This window comes from Meriones unguiculatus, chromosome 1 (genome assembly GCF_030254825.1).
Source record: "Meriones unguiculatus strain TT.TT164.6M chromosome 1, Bangor_MerUng_6.1, whole genome shotgun sequence".
Classification (NCBI taxonomy): Eukaryota; Metazoa; Chordata; class Mammalia; order Rodentia; family Muridae; genus Meriones; species Meriones unguiculatus.
In genome coordinates this window covers 22485972-22501357 of record NC_083349.1, presented here as the reverse complement: position 1 = coordinate 22501357, position 15386 = coordinate 22485972, and the positions used below count along the sequence as shown (strand labels likewise).

General features: G+C 42.1%; 1 protein-coding gene across 4 annotated transcripts in view; it reads left to right on the top strand.

Annotated features, from left to right (window-relative positions):
- The window catches only part of Ppp6r3 (protein phosphatase 6 regulatory subunit 3), a 116079-nt gene that overhangs the window by 7204 nt on the left and 93489 nt on the right, over positions 1 to 15386 (top strand). The window lies entirely within an intron of this gene.

Genomic DNA, 15386 nt, shown 5'->3' with positions numbered 1-15386 from the left:
TACTGGTCTTCCTCTCTGTTCCCTGTCTGTGAATGAATAGTGTTGGCTTCAGTACAGTTCCTGAGTACAGTTATACTTACATAATTTTCATTACTGTTCTGACAGTAGAGCTGTGTTCAGAAACAGCTCTTCTAGGCCAGTGAGAACCCTAAGGGGAGATACATGTTCTGGCCAACCAGAGGCTCTGGAGAAGTTCTGGCTGCTGGGGATTTTTGTTGAGGGAAATTTTGGAGAATTTATATCAGAGGTTTTTTTTTTTTTTTCTTTAAACTGTGATTGTGTTACATGTTTATTTTACATGTAGATAAACACATATAAATGTAACATCTTTTCTCTGGCTGAGAAGGCATACATTTGAGATTTTGAAGTATGATTTCTAAAACATTTATCTTTGGGCTAGAGAGATGGCTCAGTGGATAAGGGCACTATTTATTCTTCCAGAGGTCCTGAGTTCAATTCCCAGTAACTGCATGGTGGCTCGCAACCATCTATACTGGAATCTGATGCCCTCTTCTGGCATCAGGTATACATGCAAATAGAGCACTCATACATTAAATAAATAAATAAATAAACAAACAAACAAATAAATAAATGTTTTTAAAAGTGTATCTTTAAAATCTGTTTTGGGGATGGATGAGTGGCTCTTCATTCCTACCACCTGTAAGCAGGTAGCTCACCTGCAACTCCCATTACAGGTGATGTTACACCCCTTCCTCTGCAGGCACTGTACTGGTATGTATGGACAAACCCACAGAGGCACACACACACAAATAAAAGAGAAAATTTACAGTCCCTTTCTTACTGACTCTCAGAATGATAGAAACATAGCTGTCTTTGCTGTGGTTTTTCCTGTGTGCTGTAGAGCTGTATATATGTTTTTCTTTTTTCTTTTTTTTCTTGCAGCAAAGGTTTCTGTGTAGCCTTGGCTGTCCTGGTACTCGCTTTGTAGACCAGGCTGGCCTCAAATTCAGTGATCCGCCTGCCTTTGCCTCCTGAGTGCTGGATTTAAAGGTGTGTACCACCACTGCCTGGCTGGGCTGTATGTCCTTCAACACTTTGTGGATATATACATGAACCTTGAAGGATCGGTGTATGTCTACAGATGATGCAGTCTGTCTCAGTCTCTCTCTCTTTCTCTTTTTTTTTTTTTTTTTTTGAGACAGGGTTTCTTTGTGTAACCCTGGATGTCCTAGAACTCTCTGTAGACCAGGCTGGTTTCAGTTTCAGAAATCCATGAATCCTCAAATTAAAGGCATTAGCTGCCTAGAGTTTTTATTATTTTTACGTCTGATGAGTTCATACATTCAAAGAGTGTATGTTATTATGGGTACAGATAAGAAAAATTAGAACTGAAAGTTACACTGGCACTAGCCAGTTTTAGAAAGTATTGTTACTACTTTGGTCCTGTCTGTCCTCCCTGACCACCTTCTCTCAGACCTGTTCAAGGCATTTTATTCCTTTACTTCTATGTTGCTATCTGTGAATGTCTCTTTATATTATGTGACTTAATATTTCCATACCATTATAACATATAAATTGAATCTTTTATTCTGTGACATCTTTTAACATTGTTCTCAAGATCCATTTTGTTTTCCAGATGTTTGAGTACTTACTGTCTTAATAATGTTCCTGTTCTCATGCAGTGTGTGACTTAAGTGTCAGGCAGACAGTCCACAGATAATAAATGAAATAGTAGCCATATGGTTACTGATAGGAGCCAGCAGGGGAGGGAAAGGGTGGGCTGTTTTCTCTTTGAAAGGCAGTGCTCAGGTTAGGCCTACCAGAGAAGGACCCTTTGTCTAGAAAGTGAAAGCTCAAGGCAAGAGGCCATGGGTACGTAGAAGCATCATTATAGGTAGAGTCCAGCACACTTGAGGTACTACGAAGGGGGTTATGCTTGTTGTGTTGGAGGGAAGAGCCCTAGGGAAAGTGGTAAAATAGGTCTGTTTTGAGCCAGAGGTGAGACATGGTCTGGTTTCTGAACGATCCCATTGCAACTAAGTTAAGAATAGCTGTCCCTGTGCAGCTGTCAGGAACGGCTTTAGAAGGCCGTGGCAGTGATCCAGCAGAGCAGTCATGGTAGCTTGGTCTGAAGGGGACCAGGAGTGGCATTGAGAAGTGGTTGGAGTCTGGATCCTTCTTGGAGCAAGAGTAGATGAGATTTGCTGGCAGACTGAATGTGGGTGTAAGAGAAGTAAAGGGTGACAATAGGAACTTCTGCTTGCTGCAGGAAGAGGAAAAGGCCACATCAGGAGTTGGATTTAGATTTGGGACACTTTGAGCACACAGCATTTAGTTTAGAGGAGGGAGGGCTGGGCAGCACATCAGTGTAAATCGTCTGTCTTTAGACGGCATAGCAGGCTATGTTGAGCAAGTGCGCAGAACCAGGTAAGGGCAGTGGCTGTGAGGGCTGGTGGGAACCTGCTATGGATGCTGGGGCTTTTAAAGTCAGGCCTGATGAGAGCTTGAGCTCTCTCTTGGTTTTGGTGGCATAGAAGCCATGAATGATCTTGATGAGCAGTTCTCACAAGGAAGTGTGAGAAACCTGGATAGACATAGAGTAGACAGTGCACTCTTTTGGGAACTTGGCCTGGGGTAGAAGGCGTGAATATGCCAAAGAGTTTACTAAAATGGGTAAAGTCGGAAATTGGTGTCTTAGTGTGCCTTAGGTGCTTTAGTGTGTATGTTAACGTTTGCTGTGTTTCTGTTGCTCTGATAAAACAGTATGACCAAGGCAATTCATGGAGGGGCGGGTTTATTTGGAGCTTACAGTTTTTGGGATACAAGTCCATTGCTGTTGTGGTGGGGAGCATGGCAGTAGGCAGGCAGGCGGTGGCAGTGGAACAGTAGCTGAGAGGTTAGATCTGTAGAGAGGAAGCACATTGGATGGCCGGAGTCTTTGAAACCTCAAAGCTCACTACTAGGGACATAACTCCTCTAAAGGCAGACCTCCTACTGCTTCCCAAACAGTTCTACCACTGGGGACCAAGTATCCAAACAAGAGCCTTTGGGGGGCATATTCCTCAATCAGACAGCTACAGTGTGCCTGAAGAAGTGCTACTGTGCAGGAGAAATAACTTGAAGCAGGAGAAGCCACACTCTGCGGGCCCTTCCCATTCCCTTAGTCCAGGGTAGACACTAGCACTGAGCTAAGTGTTTACGTGGAGAGCTGGCCTTTGTTCCTTCTTGGTGGGAAAGGTAGAGTGGAATGGGGTGGGTGGGCAGTGGGAACGTGAGTATTTTCTTTACTGCCCACATTTTCCCCAGGGAAACGGAAAGGGGGGTGAGAATAAGGAGTTGGTGAGAAGGGTGTGAAGAGAGGAGAAAGGTTGAAGTTTGAAGCTGGAATGTGAAGGGCTTCTGTGGGGGGTAGGGGGTATCTGCATTGAGAGTTAATTGCAGAGTGCTTCCTTTAACAGGGCTTGTGGGCTACAGAGGTGGTGTGTGTGTGTGAGAAAGATTACTGCTAGTAGCTGGGAAGGCAGCTAGTGAGGTGTGTCCACAATCATTCATACAGCTCGAGTTCATTCCACTTTGCCTCTGTGTTATATTTCGGATTGAATGTGTTGCATTTTATTCTTTGTCCTGTTGTCAGAAAGTAGGATTGTTTCCAGTAAGAGAAAACTGCTGTCAACAATTCAGACACAAATTGCGAAAGTGTGTCTCCAGGGCAAGACTGGAGAGTTGAGGCTATTGGGACATGTCCAGCTTCAATTTTAGGAGGTAGTGCAAACTGTTTTCAAATGGTCCTGGATGGCTCTTTGGATTGTCAGACCATTTTATATTTACCAGTTTGGTGACTTACATCTCAGAGGTCTTAAAAATATCAGCTCCAAACCAAAAATATTAGTATTGTGGCAGGCGGAGTGTTCAAGGTCATCATTGCTACTCATTGAGTTCAAGACCAGCCTGGGCTACATGAAATCTGATCTCACAAACAATGCAAAATATAACATTATGTAAACTGTAATTTAATAGACTTTAATATTCCACAGAATTGTGTGATCACAATCTAAATTAAGACTATTTGGGCTGGAGAAATGGCTTGGTGGTTAAGAGCGCTGGCTGCCCTTCCAGAGGACCCGAGTTCAATTCCCAGTAACCACATGGCAGCTCACAACTATCTGTATTGGCATCTGATTCTTTCTTCTGGTGTGCATGAAAACAAAGCACTCATATACAAAAAAATAAATATTTAAAAAAATAAATTAAGACCATTTTCATTATCTCCTGTGTGGTGTGGACCTTTCTTGTGAGTAGTTGTACAGTAGTCGTTTGTGACTGGCTTCTTTTAGCATGTTTCAAGGTTCTCCCATATTTTAGCTTGAATCAGAATCAGCACTTTGCTTTCCTTGTGTGCATGTACACACATGTGTGCACTTGTATGTGAAGGTCAGGCTGGCTCTGGATGTTTTCCTCAATTGCTTCCCCACCAACTGAGCCCGACTAGCTGGCCCACCAGCCGCAGGCATATTTCTGTCTTTACCGCTCCAGTTGTAGGGTAATAGGCACTTTGAACTTGGATCCTAATACTTGTATGGCAGGCAGTTCACCATTTGAGCTATCGCCCAGTCCTGTACTTCCTTTGAGTCTGTTGTATGGCTAGTTTATCATTTCTGTTTTGGGGCTATTAGGTTATACTACTTTTGTTGGTCCATGGAACTTGACTTTTTAGCACTAAGACAGGCCTTCTTGTGTTTTTAAGATAGCCTAAAACTGGATCCTCCTGCCTCAGCCTCCTGCCAAAACTGGATTCTCTTGATGCAGGTTGCACTGTTGCACCAACATGCCCAGCTTTCCATGCTCTTTCATGTTTTCTGTGTTTTTATCTTTGTCACCGTCTATTATTTTGTTCAGTTCCACCTTTGTTCTTTTTTGTTTTGTTTTGTTTTGTTTTTTTGAGACAGAGTTTCTCTGTATAGCCTTGGTTATCCTGGAACTTAACCTTGTTGACTAGGCTGATCTAGAGCTAAGATTTGCCTGCCTCTGCCTTCCAAGTGCTGGGATTAAAGGCATGTGCCACCACCACCTGGCCCATCTTTGTTTTTAATGATCCAGTTTTGTCCACCCTGAATTTCATCCACCAACTGACTTGAATCTCTCTCTTTCTCTCTGTCTGTCTCTCTCTGTCTCTCTCCCTTCCCCTCTCTCCTTTCCCCTCTCTCCCTTCACTCTCTCTTTAATTCTGACAAGGTTTCCCTGTGTAGCCCCGGTTGTCCTAGAACTCATTCTGTAGACCAGGCTGACCTGTATCTCTGATCTGCCTGGCTTTGCCTCTTGAGTTCTTGGATTAAAGGTTTATGGCACCACACACACACACACACACACACAATTTTTTTTTAACTGATTTGAGTTTCTTTTGCCCCTGTTGCCCTTTATGGTTGAGCTGTATTCTCAGCCTTCATCATGGATTTTATTTTAATATATTGTTTGGTTCTTCATCAAGTCTGCTGGTTCTTTATTGGGAGTCTCTTCTCTAAGAGTGAATCTGTGGCATGTTGTTTTAGCCATGTAGCCATATGCTGTGCATTCTGTAGGTAAGAAAGAACACCAGTTGGCTTTGCAGTCGAGGTCTCTGGGTCTTCACTGGCCTCAACTCTTCACCCTTGAGCTTTTGTCATGTCTTTCTCTTGTTTTCTTTTCTTTTCTTTCCTTTCTTTCTCTCTCTCTCTCTCTCTCTTTCTTTCTTTCCTTTTTTTTTTTTTTTTTGTTATGCTCTAGTTTTGACAAGAATGACCAGATGCTATCTGCACATGTTCAGAAAGTGTGCTGGATAGTTTTATGTCAGGTTGACACAAGCTAAAGCCATCTGAGAGGAGGAAACCTCAATTAAGAAAATGCTTTCAGAGCTGGGTGGTAGTGGTGAGCTAGTCCCAGGATAACCAGGGCTACACAGAGAAACCCTGTCTCAAAAAAAACCAAAACCAAACCAAAACCAAACAAAACAAAAAAAAGAGGAAAAAAACACTTCTATAAGATTGAGCTGTAGGCAAACTTGCAGGGCATTTTCTTCCTTCTTTTCTCCCCCACCACCACCTATTTTTTTTTTTTGAGACGATTTTTCTGTGTAGCCTTGGCTACCCTGGACTCACTTTGTAGACCAGGCTCGTCTCAAACTCAAAGATCTGCCTGCCTTTGCCTCCCCCAGTGCTTGGGGTTTACAGGAGTGTGCCCTGTGCCTGGCTAGGGCATTTTCTTAATTAGTGACTGATGGGGGAGCACCCAGCCCATTGTGGGTAGTGCTATCCTTGGGATGATGGTCCTGGGTTCTATAAGAAAGAAGTCTGAAACCAGAAGTTGGTGCTGCACACAGACGCAGGCAAATCTCTGTTTGAGGCCGCCAGGGCTACAGGGAGAAACCCTGTCTTGGAAAAAAACACCCCTTTACCCCCTCCACCCCCAAAGGCTGGGCAAGCCAGTAAGCAGCACCCCTCTGTGGTCTCTGCCCTGCCCTGACTTCTTTTGACAATAAATAGTGATATTGAAGTATAAGCCAAAGAAAACCTTTTCCTCCTCAAATTGTTTTGGTCATGGTGTTTCATAGCAGCAATAGAAATGCTAAGATAGCAAGTGTTAAGGGATCTCCTGCTAGTGTTCTCTGAGCAAGTCATACCTTAGCAAAGACTACAGCAGTGTCCAGTGCCTTTGTGGAGCTGAGCATAGTGAAATTTTGGGGTGTGTAGATAGCGGTCCTGTGAGAATCTTCTCATTTTGTCAACCAGCATTGCAATTCAAGATGGTCATTCCTGCCTGGCACAGTTTTAGTTCCTGTGTCCCAATTGGCTAGGCCAAGCAAATGTATTTAACTATCTTGTTTTTATGTTAGGTTTATTCTCTGCTGATTGGGAGTACTTCTTGGAATGTATGTATGTATGTATGTATATATATATATATGTATGTATGTATGTATGTATGTATATATGTATGTATGTATGTATACTGTGCATGTGTGCACACATGGCATGAGTCTGGAAGTCTCATGAACAAGTTGTCATTTCTTTTCTTCCATCCTGTAGTTTTGGGGATGGAGCTCAGGTTGCTGGGTTTGGCAGCAAGCACCTTTACGTGCTGAGTCATCTCAAGCTTTTCATTTTTTTTAGAAATTCCTCCCTATCAGAGATGAATTTCTTTAGCTTTTGTAATTATTTTTTAAATATTTATTTATTTATTTATTATGTATAGTGTTCTGCCTGCATGCCAGAAGGGGGTACCAGAGCTCATTTTAGATAGTTGCTGGGAATTGAACTCAGGACCTTTGGAAGAGCAGCCAGTGTTGTTAACCTCTGAGCCATCTCTCCAGCTCCCAGCTTTTTCTTCTTTATCACATTCATTAATTTGCTGTTATGTCCAGTGATAGAAAAGATTCATGATGTTTGCTGTCCTTTAATGAGATAGTCTCTTTTGTGTAGCCCTGTCTGTCCTGCTATGTAGATCAGGCTGGGCTTGAACTCACTGAGATCCCTCTGCCCCTGCCTCCAGAGTGCTGGAATGGGAGCATGTGCTACCACCACTGCTCTTTCTATGTTGTAGAGTTTCCTTCCCCTGCCATCATTTATTCCTGCTACTGCATGCTGTCTACCATTTTCTACTATGTCTTTAGGACTTAAATTTTTTTTTTTTTTTGCTTTTAGTGGCTTTGTGATTGTTCTTGCTGAAAGTTGGGCATGATGTGCTGGGAAAAGGAACTGCAAGGAATCTTAGGCCTTTATCAGTGTATGTTTCAGGAAAATGGAAATCATTCTGTTGTCTTTGGGACTAGGTCTTAGTTTGGTGAGTCTGTGTCCCTAGAAACATATATTTCAGATGGCTCCTTTTCCCATCCCTGGCAGAAGCAGAGCGGTTTTCACTCTTAGGACTTGGTGAAGCCCCCATTACAGGCACCCTCATGGATTTTTCCCCCCTCCGAGACATGGTTTCTCTATGTAGTCCCTGTAGTTCTTCAGGCTGTCCCTGACTTGCTTTATAGACCAGGTTGGCCATGAACTCGGAGGTCTGCCTGCCTTTGCCTCCCTGAGTGCTGGGATTAAAGGCATGCACCACCATGCCCTGCTCCTCCTGGAGTTCTTAACCATAACAACTGTGCATGCCAAGCCTCCATAGTTCTTACATTGTTCATGTTTGCTGGTTAGTTGTGGTCCTTCTGTATCTGTTTTATTACTTTTCCACTCTTCTGGGGAATAGCAGTATGCTATGTGACCTCATTTTTCTTATAGATCTTGGAGGAATTGTTTTCAGTTTCTTCAGTTCTTCACTTTACTACTAAGAGGAGATTAAATGCTTTCAAATGTTATGTAACCGTAACTGGCATATAGCGCTAGAAACTTTACTTTTCCAAGCTACAACTCAGTGCTCACTGGGCTCCTTATTCTCCTCTACACTGCCACAGGCAACAATTCTGAGTACCACATGTGAATGGGATACAGTTGTGCTTTGTGACTAGCTTGAAGCCTTTTGTCACCACTGTTTATCTACAATGTAGCTTGTTCCAAAATTTACTTTCTTTTTCAGTTTGCTATATCCCATTGTATGTTTCTGTGTCACATTTGTTTATCTACCCATCCCTAATGAACACTACTTCACAAATGAGTGCCCTGTCCGATCTTCAGTGATGAGAGGTTTCTGTGTTACTGGTTCATACTGATTGGTTGTGCAAACTTAGGAATGATCTTTTGAGGCAAGTGAGATGGCTCAGCAGATAACCCCATGCACCATGCCTGCCATAAGAGAGAGCAAACACCTGTAGGTTATCCTCTGAACTGTGTGGCACATGCATAAACACCCCAAAATATAAAATAATGTTTGCAGAAATGCTCTGAGCTTGCTGGCCCTTGTTTTTGTCTGTTTTATTGTGGCTCTTTTGTATTTTGTCCTCCTCCCAATCTTTCACTAAAAAAAAACACAAAAAACCCTATAGCCAGTCCCCCAAAACATGTTAATTACACTGTTGAGGTTGAATTGGTTTATTTCTTTGGGGAAAGTTTTCAACTAAATGAATTAATAGAAAATATCAGTAAATGAACTTTATTCAGTAACCGCAAGTGTCAAGCATGAGAAAGTTTAAGAACTTCCTGCACATGCAAGGTCCTACATAACACAGCTCCCATGGTCGCAGCTCCTGGAGCTCAAACTTTGGTTGTGATGAGCTGGAAAGTGTGGAGGAAGGTAGTGGCGTTCTGAGTGCTGGCCTGGTGACTTCTTAACTGTAGCCCTGTTAATCAGTTGTCTTAGTAAGGGTTGCTGTTGCTGGGAGGAGGCATCATGACCAGAGAGCAAGTTGCGGAGAAAAGGGTTTGTTGGGCTTACAGTTCTATATTGCTGTTTATCACCAAAGAAAGTCAGGACAAGAACTTAAACAGGCGGAGACCTGGAGGCAGAAACTGGTGCAGAAGCCATGGAGGGTGCTGCTTGCTGGCTTGCTCCTTTTATGGCTTGCTCAGCCTGCCTTATGGAACCCAGGACCACCAGCCCAGGGATGGCACTACCTACAATAGGCTAGGCCCTCTCCCATTAATCATTAATTGAGAAAATGCCTTACAGCTGGATCTAATGGAGGCATTTCCTCAACCAAATTGCTTTCTTCTCTGATGACTCTAGCTTGTGTTAAGTTGACACACAGAACCAGCCAGTGTATCAGTATTGTGTGAAAACTGAAAAACATAACAAAACATAACTAAGCTTTGCTTCAGTTGCTGAGGAAGCTGTGACTAAAAGGTGACTTTTTCTTCAGGACTGGTTAACCTGGAAGACTGATAGGGAATGTACACAGCTTGCACTTCCAAAGGCTCCTGTGATTTCAGTGTATAGAGAAAAAGAGGAGCTCTCCAGACAGAGAGGCCAGCGGATGAGAACATTCTCATTCCAGTATGTCTTTTGGGGAACTTCATTGAGAGCAGGTTAAAATGAGGACTGAAAAGGGTGACTGGGGTGAGCCCCACTTGAAGATGACTAATACAGATAGTACCACAGTGTAATTAACTGATGTGGCAGTGATATGCTATAAAAAATAACCACTACAAAGCACTAACCAGCCCAGTAGAAATGAGCAAAGGCAATAAACAGACACTTGAGGAAAAATGAAGTGTAAGTGGCTTTTAAAAATTAAAAAAAAAAGGGGGGGGACTGGAGAGATGAGTCACTGGTTAAGAGTGTGTACTGTTTAAGAGTGTGTACTGTTCTTGCAGAAGACCGGAGGTTAGTTCCCAGCACCTGCATTGCAGCTCAGAACTGCTTGTAATTCCAGTTGCAGTGCATCTGATAGTCTCTTTTGGACTCAGCAGGCAACTGCACTCAGATGCACAGACAACACACACATACTTTTAATAAAAAAAAAAAAAATCCAAACAATGTCCAGTCTTACTCAAAGAGAAAAGAAAGCATGTTTGCATGTTGATGGATGTGGGGGAAACAGACATTCATACACATAATTTAATGGTGTGGTCTAATAATGTTTATTATTAGCCTTATAAATATTATGGCAGTATATCGAACCCACTATCACAATCAATAAAAGACATAGACACCTGATAGATTTTAGAATAGCATTATGTCACCTGGAACAGGGCAGATAATAGCCCTCTAAACTACCTTTATCTCCCAGCCCCATCCAGGCTGCCTCCCACCCATAGTTCACAAATACTTGCTTATTCTTCATCTGGGCCACTTTCTCCATCTGTGCCCGCCGTGTGCTTCTTTCCGTGCTCACTCTTGATGGCTCTCTGCTTCCTTCCTCTTCTGATTTATCTCTCTTCTCTCCTTCCCATGATCCTCCTGTCCTCAAAGTCTCCCAACCCTAGTCACACCTACCCCCTTTGCCCTGCCCAGGTGTGTTGGTTAAACAGGAATAATTTAGGCAGGTCTTAGATCCAGGTGTACGAGATACTGTGATCAGCAGTCAGATCTTGCAGGCCAGTATTTAGCATCAGAATAGCTAATAGCATCAGACCAACCCCCAACACAGGTGGTGGGAAAAAGGTAGGCGTGATCTACTGTTATGTCCATTCTTCAGCTTTGCTTTTGGGTGCTTAGGCTTTATATATATGCAGAAGTTGAAAACTATGTGGTCATTAGTGGTGGCCTGTTTACACGGGGAAGTCTAAACTTCTCCAGGAAAGGATTTAGGGTGGTGGGTTTTGTTTGTTTTTAAATCAAGCTATAAGTCAAATTCTTTGGGAATCTTTTTTTTTTCTTATTTAGAAATTGAAAAACATACCAGTGAGTCTGTATAAGCCAGAACAGCCTGTGAAAAGAGCCTTGGAAAAGAGCTGTTAGGCTGGTCACCCTGATGGGCCATTCTCACACTTAGAACTTGTGTCAGCTAGAGTGTGTTACTTTAGAGGCTGGCTAGGATTCTCTTTGGGGAACTTGTTCTTGTTTTACACACCACAGGGAAAGGGTGTGTGGTGTCTTACAAGGTTTCTGAATGAATCCACATTCCATTTTATTTGATTATTAAATGAGCAATCTTCCATCAAGGCCACAACAGATTTTACTTGGTTTGAGTCCTTGACAGAGCAAACAAGTGTCTGATGCTATTAAGAATCCTGAATGTAGCATAGTGCCTGATGTATGTGAGGATAACTCAAACCTTTGTGAGCTGTGTGTTCTCATGACTCCCGCATGAACACGGTGCTATGGACCTTTTTTAGTTTGGGTTTTTATTTATCCTTTGAAATAAATATCCTTTGAAAAATTTGGCACAAGCAAACAGATTTGTCTTCCAGCAGAGAACATTGTATTTAGCAACTTTTTTTTTTCCTCTTTTTAAGAAGCTCACTGGAAATCACTCTAAATATGAGGCTCACAAGAGATCGCCCTGCTTCTGCCTCCCGAGTGCTGAGGTTAAAGTGTCTGGCTTTGAGCAACTTTAAATTTGCTCTCACTTTCATTTCATATTTACTTTAGTAACTCCATATTTCTTAGATTATAGAAATGACTTGTAAGATTGAGAAGTGATGATTTAGTCTCATCTCCCAATTTGTAGGTAAGACAAATACAAAGAGAAGAAATTTGCCCAGAAGTGAATCTCTGTCACTTTAGGTCAAGACCTGCCTGTTGGACTTTAAAGTGTTGTGGCTTTGATTACACTGCCACTGCTTAAATGAGGAACAGCAGTAGCTCATTTAGAAGGGGTACATTGATGCATGCCTGTAATCCCAGCTCCTGGGAGGCAGAGTCAGGAGAATGGCAGCAGATTGGAGGCCAGCTTGATGTATGTAATGAGTTCAGGCTAGCCTGGGCTACAGAGTGTGAGACTGTCTTTAAAAAGAAAAGAAAGAAATTTACTCTTCTATAGTTTTAGTCACTTGGTTGCCCAGGTTCTATGTGAACAGTTTTGGTGACACTGAGGAAATGTTGGCTTGAGAATAAGTGCTTCAGTTGGCTCTGCCAATGTGTAGTAATTCATCACCCACTGTGGCTGTGACAAGTGTAGGTGGTCCTGGCCCTTACTGTTAATGCTAGTTTACTAACTTACGGTGTGGCTGTATTTTCATAGTATGTTAGACTGACTGGCTTCTTGTGTCTGAAGTGATGTGATTGCTGCTAGTGAGCATAGCCAGACAGTGATGTAATCCAGTTAGGTGCCAAGGTCTTTGCTTACAGTGCATCACCTTCTGACTGATATGGCCTTCCTAAGGTGGTAGGGAGGGCTGGGCTTACCTTGCCTGGCTTGTACTTTATAAGGTAGTCATTTTACATTCTTGATGTGATGATTTTTGGCTTAGAAGTGTTGGTATCTTTTCCTGGGTTTGTACTAGTTGTTGGTGTTTGGAATTACCTGACAAACGAGTTACAGGTATAATTTTTATTGTTGTTGGGTATTTCTGAAGAAGGTTTAGGTTTTTAGAGTGTTTTTAAAAATATTTATTATTATTATTATTATTTTATGTGCATCAGTGTTTTGCCTGCATGTATGTCTGTGAGGGTGCCAAATCCTCTGGAACTGGAGTTACACACATTAAGAGCTGCTATGTGGGGTTGCTGGGAAGTGAACCCCGGGTCTTTTGGAAGAGCAGCCAGTGCTCTTAACCGCTGAGCCATCTCTCTAGCCCCGGTTTTTAGTTGAAGTTTTAGGTTTCTTTTACAATCACTTTTTATTAGATTATCTCTTGCTGTTCAGCCTAAGTTGACTATGAACTTACTGTATAGCCAAGAGTGGCTTGAGCTTCTATTGTCCCAGCCTCCTGAGTGCTGGAATTGCATGTGTATCACCACACATGGTGCTCACGATGCATTTATTTATTTGTTTGTTTGCTCATTTATTTATCTATTTGTCTATCTATCTATCTATCTATCTATCTATCTATCTTTCAAGGCAGGGTTTCTCTGTGTAGCCCTTGATGTCCTGATCTCATTTTGTAGACCAGGCTGGCCTCCAACTGACAGAGATACACCCGCCTCTGTCTCCTGAGTGCTTGGATTAAAGTGAGTGCTACCATGCCTGGCTTGAATTCAAAATTTTATAGGTTGAGTCTTTATTGACCGTATGCCAAACATTGATGGTAAAGTGGTAAACAAGCCTTTGTGTAGACAGATTATCTCATTGTCTTCAGTCTCTTCTGACTTGAGTGTTTTGAAGCACACATAGTGAGTGGGATCTGAGTCGAATTAAAATGATTAAGGTGTTGTTCTGAGGATTTTGTGATATAGCAGGGGCTGGAGTCTAGCTTTTGTGTTCCTGGATTCTACTCTAGGCTGCCAGTTGTCTGTAGTGTGAGCACAGTTTTGTTGTGCCTGGAACTGTACAAAAAGACAGTGTTTACTTGGATGTTATGGAGTAGCTCTAGCTCCCTCCTTGGCATCAACAGGGTGAGGCCTGCTTTTAAAATTTATGTGAGTAGAGTGTGCAGGTCCCCTACCCCCAGGTAAATAATTTTGATTTCAATAAATGCAGTGTCCATAAAAAGGCCAATTAGGGCAATCCCTTTCCTATTCTCTTTAAGATAAGGGGTTGTGAATGGTGAGTGTTCATTCTGCTATTTCTTCAGCCTTTGTGATTAAGCAAATACATTTTAGATGCTGTTCAGTTGAGAGGGTCTGTTCTGTTTTAGACTAAACCAGTCTTCTATGGGGTGTGCAGGTGAGTTTGAAATTGAATCCAAGACTTTTAGTTTAAGCGTGTTAAGCATGCACTCTACCTCTGAGCAACATCTCTTACATTTTTAATGAACATTTTAAAACTGCTACATTTACATTCTTTAGTTGTCATCACAGTACTGAAAGGAAGTTAAGATTTATGGTAAGGGTAGAATTTATGTCTGTTGAGAAAAGTATTGTTCCTGTAAGGAGTGATAGATGATAACACATACAAAAAATGAAAGCAGCTGGATGGAGGTAGCACACACCTGTAATCCCAGTACTCTGGGAGACAGAGGCAGGTGGATCTCCAATTTGGAGGCAGCTTGGTCTACAGATGGAGTTCCAAGACAGCCAGGGCTACATGGAGAACACGTGTTTCAAAAAAGAAAAAGAAAAAACCAAATAAACAAACAAATAAATAAAAATGAAAGCATATGAATTTTCTGCCTTGATTATTTTTAGGGGATAGTTCTTTGTATCCATTTTCTCTGAGAGAATAATTCAGTAATGGACAGCTAAACTGCATGGCTATTGTTGTTTGCTTTGGGGGACAGGGTCTCACTGTGTAGCTCTGGCTATGCTGGAACCAGTCTGGCTCCAACTCCAGAGATCCTCCTGCCTCTGTCTCCTGTGGCTCAGGAGGCCCAGCTGCGTGCTATTTTAACTTTGAAATCAGCAGTGCCTCTTTTAACTGCTTTGGCCCTGTCCTTACTCCCTGTTCCTGAGCAGTCTTGCTCTCCAAGAGAGCCTCTTCCTCATTTTGTGCTTTCTGATGTCAAATTATAATTTCTGAAAAGTCAGATCCTTAGGGAGATTTCTTGTTCCCTTCACTTTTGATGTTCTTGGTGGGAGCATTGCATCACTCTTGTGGATTTCATTTCATGTCAGTTTTTGGTGGGGAGGGCAGGACTTTGTTACCTATTTTCAGTGATCTGATGTCAGTTTGGATACCTTTAGTTCAAGTTTTTCTGGCTAGGTTCATATGAATGAACCCTTGTCTTGTTTCTTCAGTCGTCAATCTAGCTTTTGCCAATCTTTCAATGCTCAGCTTTTCTTTCCATTTTAGCAATAGCAGCTCCAGTAATCCCACTCTCAGTTCTTACTGACGGAGACAGATAATGATATAAACATTCAATTTTCAGTCTGGCTTCTATCTCCCTTCTTCACCCTTATTTGAAAGTTTTTAATTTGCCCCAAATCTGAACCATTGCTATCATACTACTTTAATTATTATGTTAGATTCAGGACTTGTTAAGCCAAGAAGAAAGTATAAAATTCATTTGCTTCCTATTTAATAATTGAGGAATGGA